General features: G+C 38.0%; 1 pseudogene; it reads left to right on the top strand.

Annotated features, from left to right (window-relative positions):
* The first annotated feature begins 2,835 nt into the window (after positions 1-2,835).
* On the top strand, positions 2,836-4,759 carry LOC105466197 (calcium uptake protein 1, mitochondrial pseudogene; annotated as a pseudogene).
* Positions 4,760-8,340: the final 3,581 nt, after the last annotated feature.

Below are 8,340 nucleotides of genomic sequence, written 5' to 3'. Positions count from 1 at the left end.
AGAGTAGAAAGGATACAAAAACTTATTTAATGAAATAACAGAAAATTCTCCAAGTCTTTGGATAGATATAGACATCCAGATACAGGAAGCTCAAAGTACCAATATAGACTCATCCCAAAAGGCCTTCTTTGAGGCACATTACAATTAAACAGTCAAAAGTTTAACTTTGGAAAAGACAAACAAAGATTTATGAAATCAGCAAGAGAAAAGCTTTAAGTCACATGTAAAGGGATCTTCATTAGACTAACAGATTAGACTCAACAGAAATCTTGCAGGCCAGAGGAGAGTAGAATTATATATTTAAAATGCTGAAAGTAAAACAATAAAACTTACAGACAAGAATACTATACCCAGCAAAGCTATCTTTCAGAAATGCAAGAGAAATAAAGGCTTTTTCAGACAAGGAAAAACTGAGGGAATTCATCACCTTTAGTTGGATCCTACCAGAAATGCTTAAGCAAGTTCTACATCTGGGAGCAAAAGGATGACATATACCATTATAAAAACATATGAAAGTATAAAACTCACTGGGAGAGTAGATACACAAATAAGAAACAAAAGGAATCAAATGTTTTTACTATAGAAAATCATCAACCCCCAAAAATAAACAATAAGAGAGAAAGAAAGGAACAAAGGACCTGCAGAACAATCAGAAGACAATTAGCAAAATGACAGGAGTAAGTCCTCATTGATCAACAACAACTTTGAATGGAAGGTTTAAATTCGTTAATTAAACATTATAGAGTGGCTGAATAGACAAGAAAATAAGCCCCAACTATATACTGCCTACAAGATATTTATTTACCTGTAAAGCCACACTTAGACAGAAAGCAAAGGGGTGACAAAAGATATTCCACACAAATGAAAACCAAAAGCATGCAGAAATAGCCATACTTTTATTAGACAAAATAGACATTAAGTCAAAAAATATAAAAAGAGGCAAGTTATATAATGATAAAGGGATCCATTTAGCAAGAGGCTATGACAATTGGAAATGTACATGAATCCCACATCAGAGCAGCAGACTAGCAAATATTATTAGGGCTGAAGAGAGGGCTAGATACCAATACAATACTACTTGGGGACTTCAACACCCCACTTTCAGCATTGGACAGATAATCTAGGCAGCAAATCAACACAGAAACATAAGACTCAACCTGCACTATAGACCAAATGGACCTACAGAACATTTCATCCAGCAGCTAGAGAACGCACATTCTTCTCATTGGCACATGGAACATTCTTCAGAATACACCATATGTTAGATGACAAAAAAGTCTCAACAAATTTTTATTTTTATTTATTTACTTTTTTTGAGACGGAGTCTCACTCTGTCACCCAGGCTGGAGTGCAGTGGCACATGTCGGCTCACTGCAAGCTGCGCCTCCCAGGTTCACGCCATTCTCCTGCCTCAGCCTCCAAAGTAACTGGGACTACAGGCACCCGCCACCATGCCTAACTAATTTTCTGTAATTTTTTTTTTTTCTTAGTAGAGATGGGGTTTCACCATGTTAGCCAGGATGGTCTCTATCTCCTGATCTCATGATCCGCCCGCATCGACCTCCCAAAGTGTTGGGATTATAGGTGTCAGCCACTGCACCCAGCCAAGTCTCAACAAATTTTTAAAACTCAAAATCATACCAAGTATCTTAGAACACAATTGAATCAATCTAGAAATCAATAACAAGAGGAACTCTGGAAACTGTACAAATACGTGGAAATTCAGCAACATGTTCTTGAATCACCAATAGGCCTACGAAGAAATTAAAAAGGAAATGAAAAAATTTCTTGAAACAAATGAAAATAAAAATACAACATACCCAAACCAATGGGATGCAACAAAAACAGCACCAAGGGGTTATAGCAATAAATGCCCACATTATAAAAGTAGAAGTATTTCAAATATAAACAACCTACTTATGAACCTCACGGAATGAGCAAAGAAAATACTAAACCCGAAATTAGTAGAAGAAAGGAAATAATAAAGAGCAGGCCAGAACTAAATAAAACAGAAACAAGAAAGCAACAAAAAACTCAATGAAATAAAAAATTGGTTTTTTGAAAAGTTAAATCAACAAACCATCAGCTAGACTAGGAAAAAAGAGAGATGATCCAAATAAATAAAATCAGAAATGAAAAAGACATTATAACTGATCACAGAAATACAAAGGATCATTAGAGACTATTATGAATGATACTGCATGACTATCATATGTCTATATTGTATGAGTTTTATATGCTGACATATTGGAAAACCTAGAGGAAACAGATAATTACTGGACACATATAACCCACCAAGATTAAATCAAGAAGAAATAGAAAACCTGAACAGACCAACAATGAGTAACAATATTGAATCAGTAGTAAAACGTCTCCTAACAAGAAAAATCCCAGGACTGAATAATTTACTGCTGAATTCTACCAAACATTTTAAGAAGAACTAACACCAATTCTTCTCAAACTCTTGCAAAAAAATTGAAGTGAAGAAAATTTGTCTTAATTCGTTCTATGAGGCCAGTTTTACCCGGAAACCAAACTAGATAGGGACACAATTAATGAATGCTACTGGTCAGTATCCCTGATAAACATAGATGCAAAAATCTTCAACACAATACTAGCAAACCGAATCTAATAGCACATCAAAAAGATTATACATCATAATCAAGTGGGATTTATCCCAGGGATGCAAGAATGGTTCAACACATGTAAACTAATCAACAGAACGAAGGATTAAAAACCCTATAGTTGAAGATCCCGACAGGCCCAGCGGCTAGGAGAGTCACGTGAGGGTGGGCGGAGGAGGTGGAGGTTTGTCCCCGCTGTTTCATCTCTATGGCTGTCAGAGGTGGGCGGCTTTGACTGAGGAGCTGCTGGAGCTCGTGCTTGGACGCGTGAGTCTCGGACTCCGGAGGGATGTTTCGTCTGAACTCACTTTCTGCTTTGGCAGAACTGGCTGTGGGTTCTCGATGGTACCATGGAGGATCACAGCCCATCCAGATCCGGCGAAGACTAATGATGGTGGCTTTCCTGGGAGCATCTGCAGTAACTGCAAGTACTGGTCTTTTGTGGAATAGGGCCCATGCAGAATCTCCACCATGTGTAGACAACCTAAAAAGTGACATTGGTGATAAAGGGAAGACTAAAGATGAAGGGGATGTTTGTAACTATGAAAAAAGACTGCAGATCTTGCGCCTCATCCAGAAGAGAAAAAGAAGAAACGTTCTGGATTCAGAGACAGAAAAGTGATGGAATATGAGAATAGGATTCGAGCCTACTCCACACCAGACAAAATCTTCCGATATTTTGCCACCTTGAAAGTCATCAGTGAGCCTGGTGAAGCAGAAGTGTTTATGACGCCAGAAGATTTTGTGCGATCCATAACACCCAATGAAAAACAACCAGAACACTTGGGTCTGGATCAATATATAATAAAACGTTTTGATGGAAAGAAAATTTCCCAGGAACGAGAAAAATTTGCTGATAAAGGAAGTATATTTTAGACCCTTGGAGAATGTGGGCTCATATCCTTTTCAGACTACATTTTCCTTACAACTCTTCTTTCCACTCCTCAGAGAAATTTTGAAATTGCCTTTAAGATGTTTGATTTGAATGGAGATGGAGAAGTAGATATGGAGGAGTTTGAACAGGTTCAGAGCATCATTCGCTCCCAAACCAGTATGGGTATGTGCCACAGAGATCGTCCGACTACTGGCAACACCCTCAAGTCTGGCTTGCGTTCAGCCCTCACAACCTACTTTTTTGGAGCTGATCTAAAGGGAAAGCTGGCAATCAAAAACTTCCTCGAATTTCAGCGTAAACTTCAGCATGATGTTCTGAAGCTCGAGTTTGAACGCCATGACCCTGTGGATGGGAGAATTACTGAGAGGCAGTTTGGTGGCATGCTACTTGCCTACAGTGGGGTGCAGTCCAAGAAGCTGACCGCCATGCAGAGGCAGCTCAAGAAGCACTTCAAAGAAGGAAAGGGTCTGACATTTCAGGAGGTGGAGAACTTCTTTACTTTCCTAAAGAACATTAATGATGTGGACACTGCACTGAGTTTTTACCATATGGCTGGAGCATCTCTTGATAAAGTGACCATGCAGCAGGTGGCCAGGACAGTGGCTAAAGTGGAGCTCTCAGACCACGTGTGTGATGTGGCGTTTGCACTCTTTGTGATGGCAATGGCGAGCTGAGCAATAAAGAATTTGTTTCCATCATGAAGCAACGGCTGATGAGAGGCCTGGAAAAGCCTAAAGACATGGGTTTCACTCGCCTCATGCAGGCCATGTGGAAATGTGCACAGGAAACTGCTTGGGACTTCGCTTTACCCAAACAGTAACCCCACACTGCAAGAGGGGACCTCTCCACCCCCAGTACCCCGGATCCCCTCCGCAGAGTCTCGGCAGAGCCCTTTGTTCTGCTACTTCTGGAAGTAGTGTCCCTTCCTTCCGGGGATGACCTCAGGACTCTGTCGGTTTCCCCTCTTCACCCTTCCCCGTCCCCGTGTTCTGCTGGGCTCTGATTCTGCCCGATGATTATCCCCATAGGTTCTCAAAAACATGAACAAGTCTGAAAAGCTCAGACATTTGGCAGCCTAAACAGCACTACCCATTCAAGCACCCGGTGGATAAAGAATGCGGGGAACCATCCACACACCTGCCAACCCTGGGAAGCATCCAGTTCTCAAATCGTTTTTGCTATGGATTTATATTAACAAGAACATTCCTTGCTTTCCCTCCTGCTGGTATTTTAAAGCCACAAGTAGGGAAGATATCTGGTAGGCAGAAAGAAGTCTGTGATGATAAATGAGGATGAGGATGACCTAGGCACCCTACGCTAGCGTGAGAAGCCTGCGCCCCAGGAAGGATCTGTGTTAGTCCCTGGGATGGCTCCGAGGTCTGCTCTAGGAAGGCAGCATGCTCAGTGGGAACACAGCAAGATTCAGAATTTAAAGTAGTTGCTTCATGGCTCTCTGCACTCTCTTTTCTTCCTCGCAGCCTCCCTAAGATGACTCCAGTGTGACTCTGTGCTCAGTGAGCAATAGTGATTGAGCTCATGTTCCCTGCAAAAGCCGCTTCCCCTCCAGGATGGGCCTCTAAAGCTGAGGCCTGGCTGGGAGGCTGTTTGCCCTCTGTCTTAAACAAACACTTGTAAAATACCCCTTTAATTATAACCGTTTGCAATAAGCATCTCCCCGCCCCCCAAAAAAACCCTATAGTTATCTCAATTGATGCAGAAAAAGCATTTAATGAAATTTAACATCCCTTTATGATAAAAACTCTCAACATATTATGTATAGAAGAAACAAATCCCAACACAAAAGCTATATATGACAAACCCACAGCTACCATCATACTGAACCAGAACTAGAACAAGACAACAATATCTACTTTTACCACTCCTATTCAGCATGGTACTAAAAGTCCTAGCCAGAGGAATTAGGCAAGAGAAAGAAACAAAGAGCAATCAGATTGGAAAAAAAGAAAGTCAAATTGTTCCTCTTGGCAGATGACATGATCTTATATGCAGAAAAACATCAAGACTTGCCCAACATCTCCTAGAACTGATAAACAAATTTAGTAAAGTTGCAGGATACAAAATCAATATACAAAAATTAGTAGAATTTCTGCATGCCAATCACAAGCTAGCTAAAAAAGAAGTCAAGAATACAATCTCATTCATAATAGCTATAAAAAATAAAATATTAAGAAATAAATATAACCAAGGAGGTGAAAGATCTCTATAATGAGAAATATAAAACACTGATTAAAGGAATGGAAAGGGACACAAAAATGGAAAGTCAACTCATGCTCATGGATTAGAAGAGTGAATATTGTTGAAATGTCAATACTGCCCAGAGTAGTTTACAGATTTGCTAGGAATTGATAAGGATTTCTATCAAAATACCAATGGCTTTCTTCACATAAATAAAAAAAAAAATTCTAAATTGTATATGGAACCACAAAATGCCCTGAATAGCCAATGCGATTGGAGCATAAAAACAAAGCTGGAGGCATCACACTACCTGACTTTGAAATATGCTACAAAGCTATAGTAAACAAAACAGCATGTTATTGATATAAAAACAAATACATAGACCAATGAAACAGAATACAGAGCCTAGAAATAAACTCATGTATTTACAGCTAACTGATTTTTGATAAAGGAACCAAGAACATTGGGGAAGGGCCACCCTCTTCAATTAATGGTACCCAGTGAAATAGATATCAATACACAGAAGAATGAAACTAACTAGACCCCTATCTCTGATCATATGCAAAAATCAACTCAAAATGGATCTTAAAATGTAAGACTCAAAAACTACAAAGCTACTAAAAGAAAACATAGGGGAAATGCTTCAGAACATTGGTCTAAGCAAATATTTTATGGGTAAGACTATAAAAGCACAAGGAACCAAAACAAAAATAGACAAATGGGACCACATGAAACTAAAAAGTCTGCACAGCAAAGAAAATAATCATCAGAGTGAAGAAATAACATGTAGAATGGGTAAAAATATGTGCAAACTATATGCCCAACAAAAGACTAATAGAAAGCATAAACAAGAAACTCAAACAATTTAACAGCAAAAACCTAACAATCTGATTTTAAAAATCAGCAAAAGCTCTGAATAGACATTTCACAAAAGAAGAAATACAAATGACCAACAAGTGTATGAAAAAATGACCTAGGCACCCTACGCTAATGATATTATTATATCACTAATAATCAGGGAAATACAAATAAAAACTGCAATGAGATATTATCTCACCCCAGTTAGAATGACTATTACTAGAAAGACAAAAATAACAAATGCTGGCAAGGATGTGGAGAAAAGGGAATTCATACACTGTGGTAGAAATGTAAATATGTACAGCCACATGGAAAACAGTATGGAGGCTTCTCAAAAGACTAAAAATAGAAGTACCTAAGATCTGTCAATCCCACTACTGGATATTTATCCAAAGGAAAGGGAATCAGTATATTGAAGAGATATCTGCACACCCATGTTTATCACAGCACTATTCCTAATAGCCAAGATATGGAATCAACTTAAATGTCCATCAACAAATGGAACAATAAAAAAATGTGGTTGAAATACTATTCAGACACAAAAAATAATAAAATCCTGTCATTCATGACAACATGGATGATCCTGGAGAACCTTATGTTAAGTAAAATAATTCAGGCAGAGAAAGATGAATACTACATGTTCTCATTCATATGTCGGAGGTAAAATAAAGTTAAGCTCATAGGAGTAGAGACTATCAGAGTCTGGGAAGAGGAGGGGGAAGCATAGGGAGAGATTGATTAATAAATACAAAGTTACAGCTAAGAGGAGGAATAAGTTCTAGTGTTCTATAGAACTGGCAGGTGAATATCATTATTAATAACTTATTGCATATTTGCAAAAAGCTAGAAAAGAGAATTTGGAATGTTCCCAATGCAAATAAATAATAAATGTTTGAGGTCCTGGGTATGCTAATTACCCTGATTTGATCATTACATATTGGATTCTCATATCAAGATATCACTCTGTATCCCATAAATACATACAATTATTATGTGGCAACTAGAAATAAAAGGAAAAAAGATTAGTACAAATAAAGTAAATAAATAGGTAAAATAAAATAAAATGAGGCCAAAAAAAAAAAAAAAAAGAATCGAATGCCTACATGTGCCAAGACAAGAAAACACTGACCAAGTGTATATGCCTAGGATGTCCCTGAATTCTGGTTATCTAGAATCTACTTAAATTGCTGAAATGAACATCTCCTAACTATTAACACTGTTTCCCACTACAAGACAGTGCTGATTTAATTCTGAGTTCTCCTGTGTTTTCCTAAATATGCCTGAAAACCCTGTTTAGTGAAAATTAAGAACAATTAAATATCCACAATCCTCTATGTTTCCCCACAACCCTGATATAGATCCCTGGCCTCTGTGGTGAGTAGTTTAAAAACTTTGCTTTCAAATTTCCTCTTCTCTCTACCTCAATAGGAGAGGAGACCTCTGGTCAAAATCAAAGACTGCTGCTTGGTCACATGTTCTAGAAACAAAGATTTCAAAGGATTTAAAAAGTGATTCTCAAATTTGGTTATAATTAGAATCACCTGGGAAGTTTCTTCACATATTATGAGAACTTTATTTTATTTAGATCATTCTGAACCTCTCTACTTCATTCCTGGGAATTCTTGCCCCATACTTGATCTGCTTGATTTGTTGTTTTTGTTTAAATAAACTTTTATTTTGGAGTAATTTTAGATATATAGAAAGGTTGCAGCAGAAATAATGCAGATTTCCCATATATCCCTCACCCAGTTTTCCCTTATGTTATTA

This window comes from Macaca nemestrina, chromosome 9 (genome assembly GCF_043159975.1).
Source record: "Macaca nemestrina isolate mMacNem1 chromosome 9, mMacNem.hap1, whole genome shotgun sequence".
NCBI lineage: Eukaryota > Metazoa > Chordata > Mammalia > Primates > Cercopithecidae > Macaca > Macaca nemestrina.
This window is presented reverse-complemented; position numbering and strand designations above follow the sequence as displayed.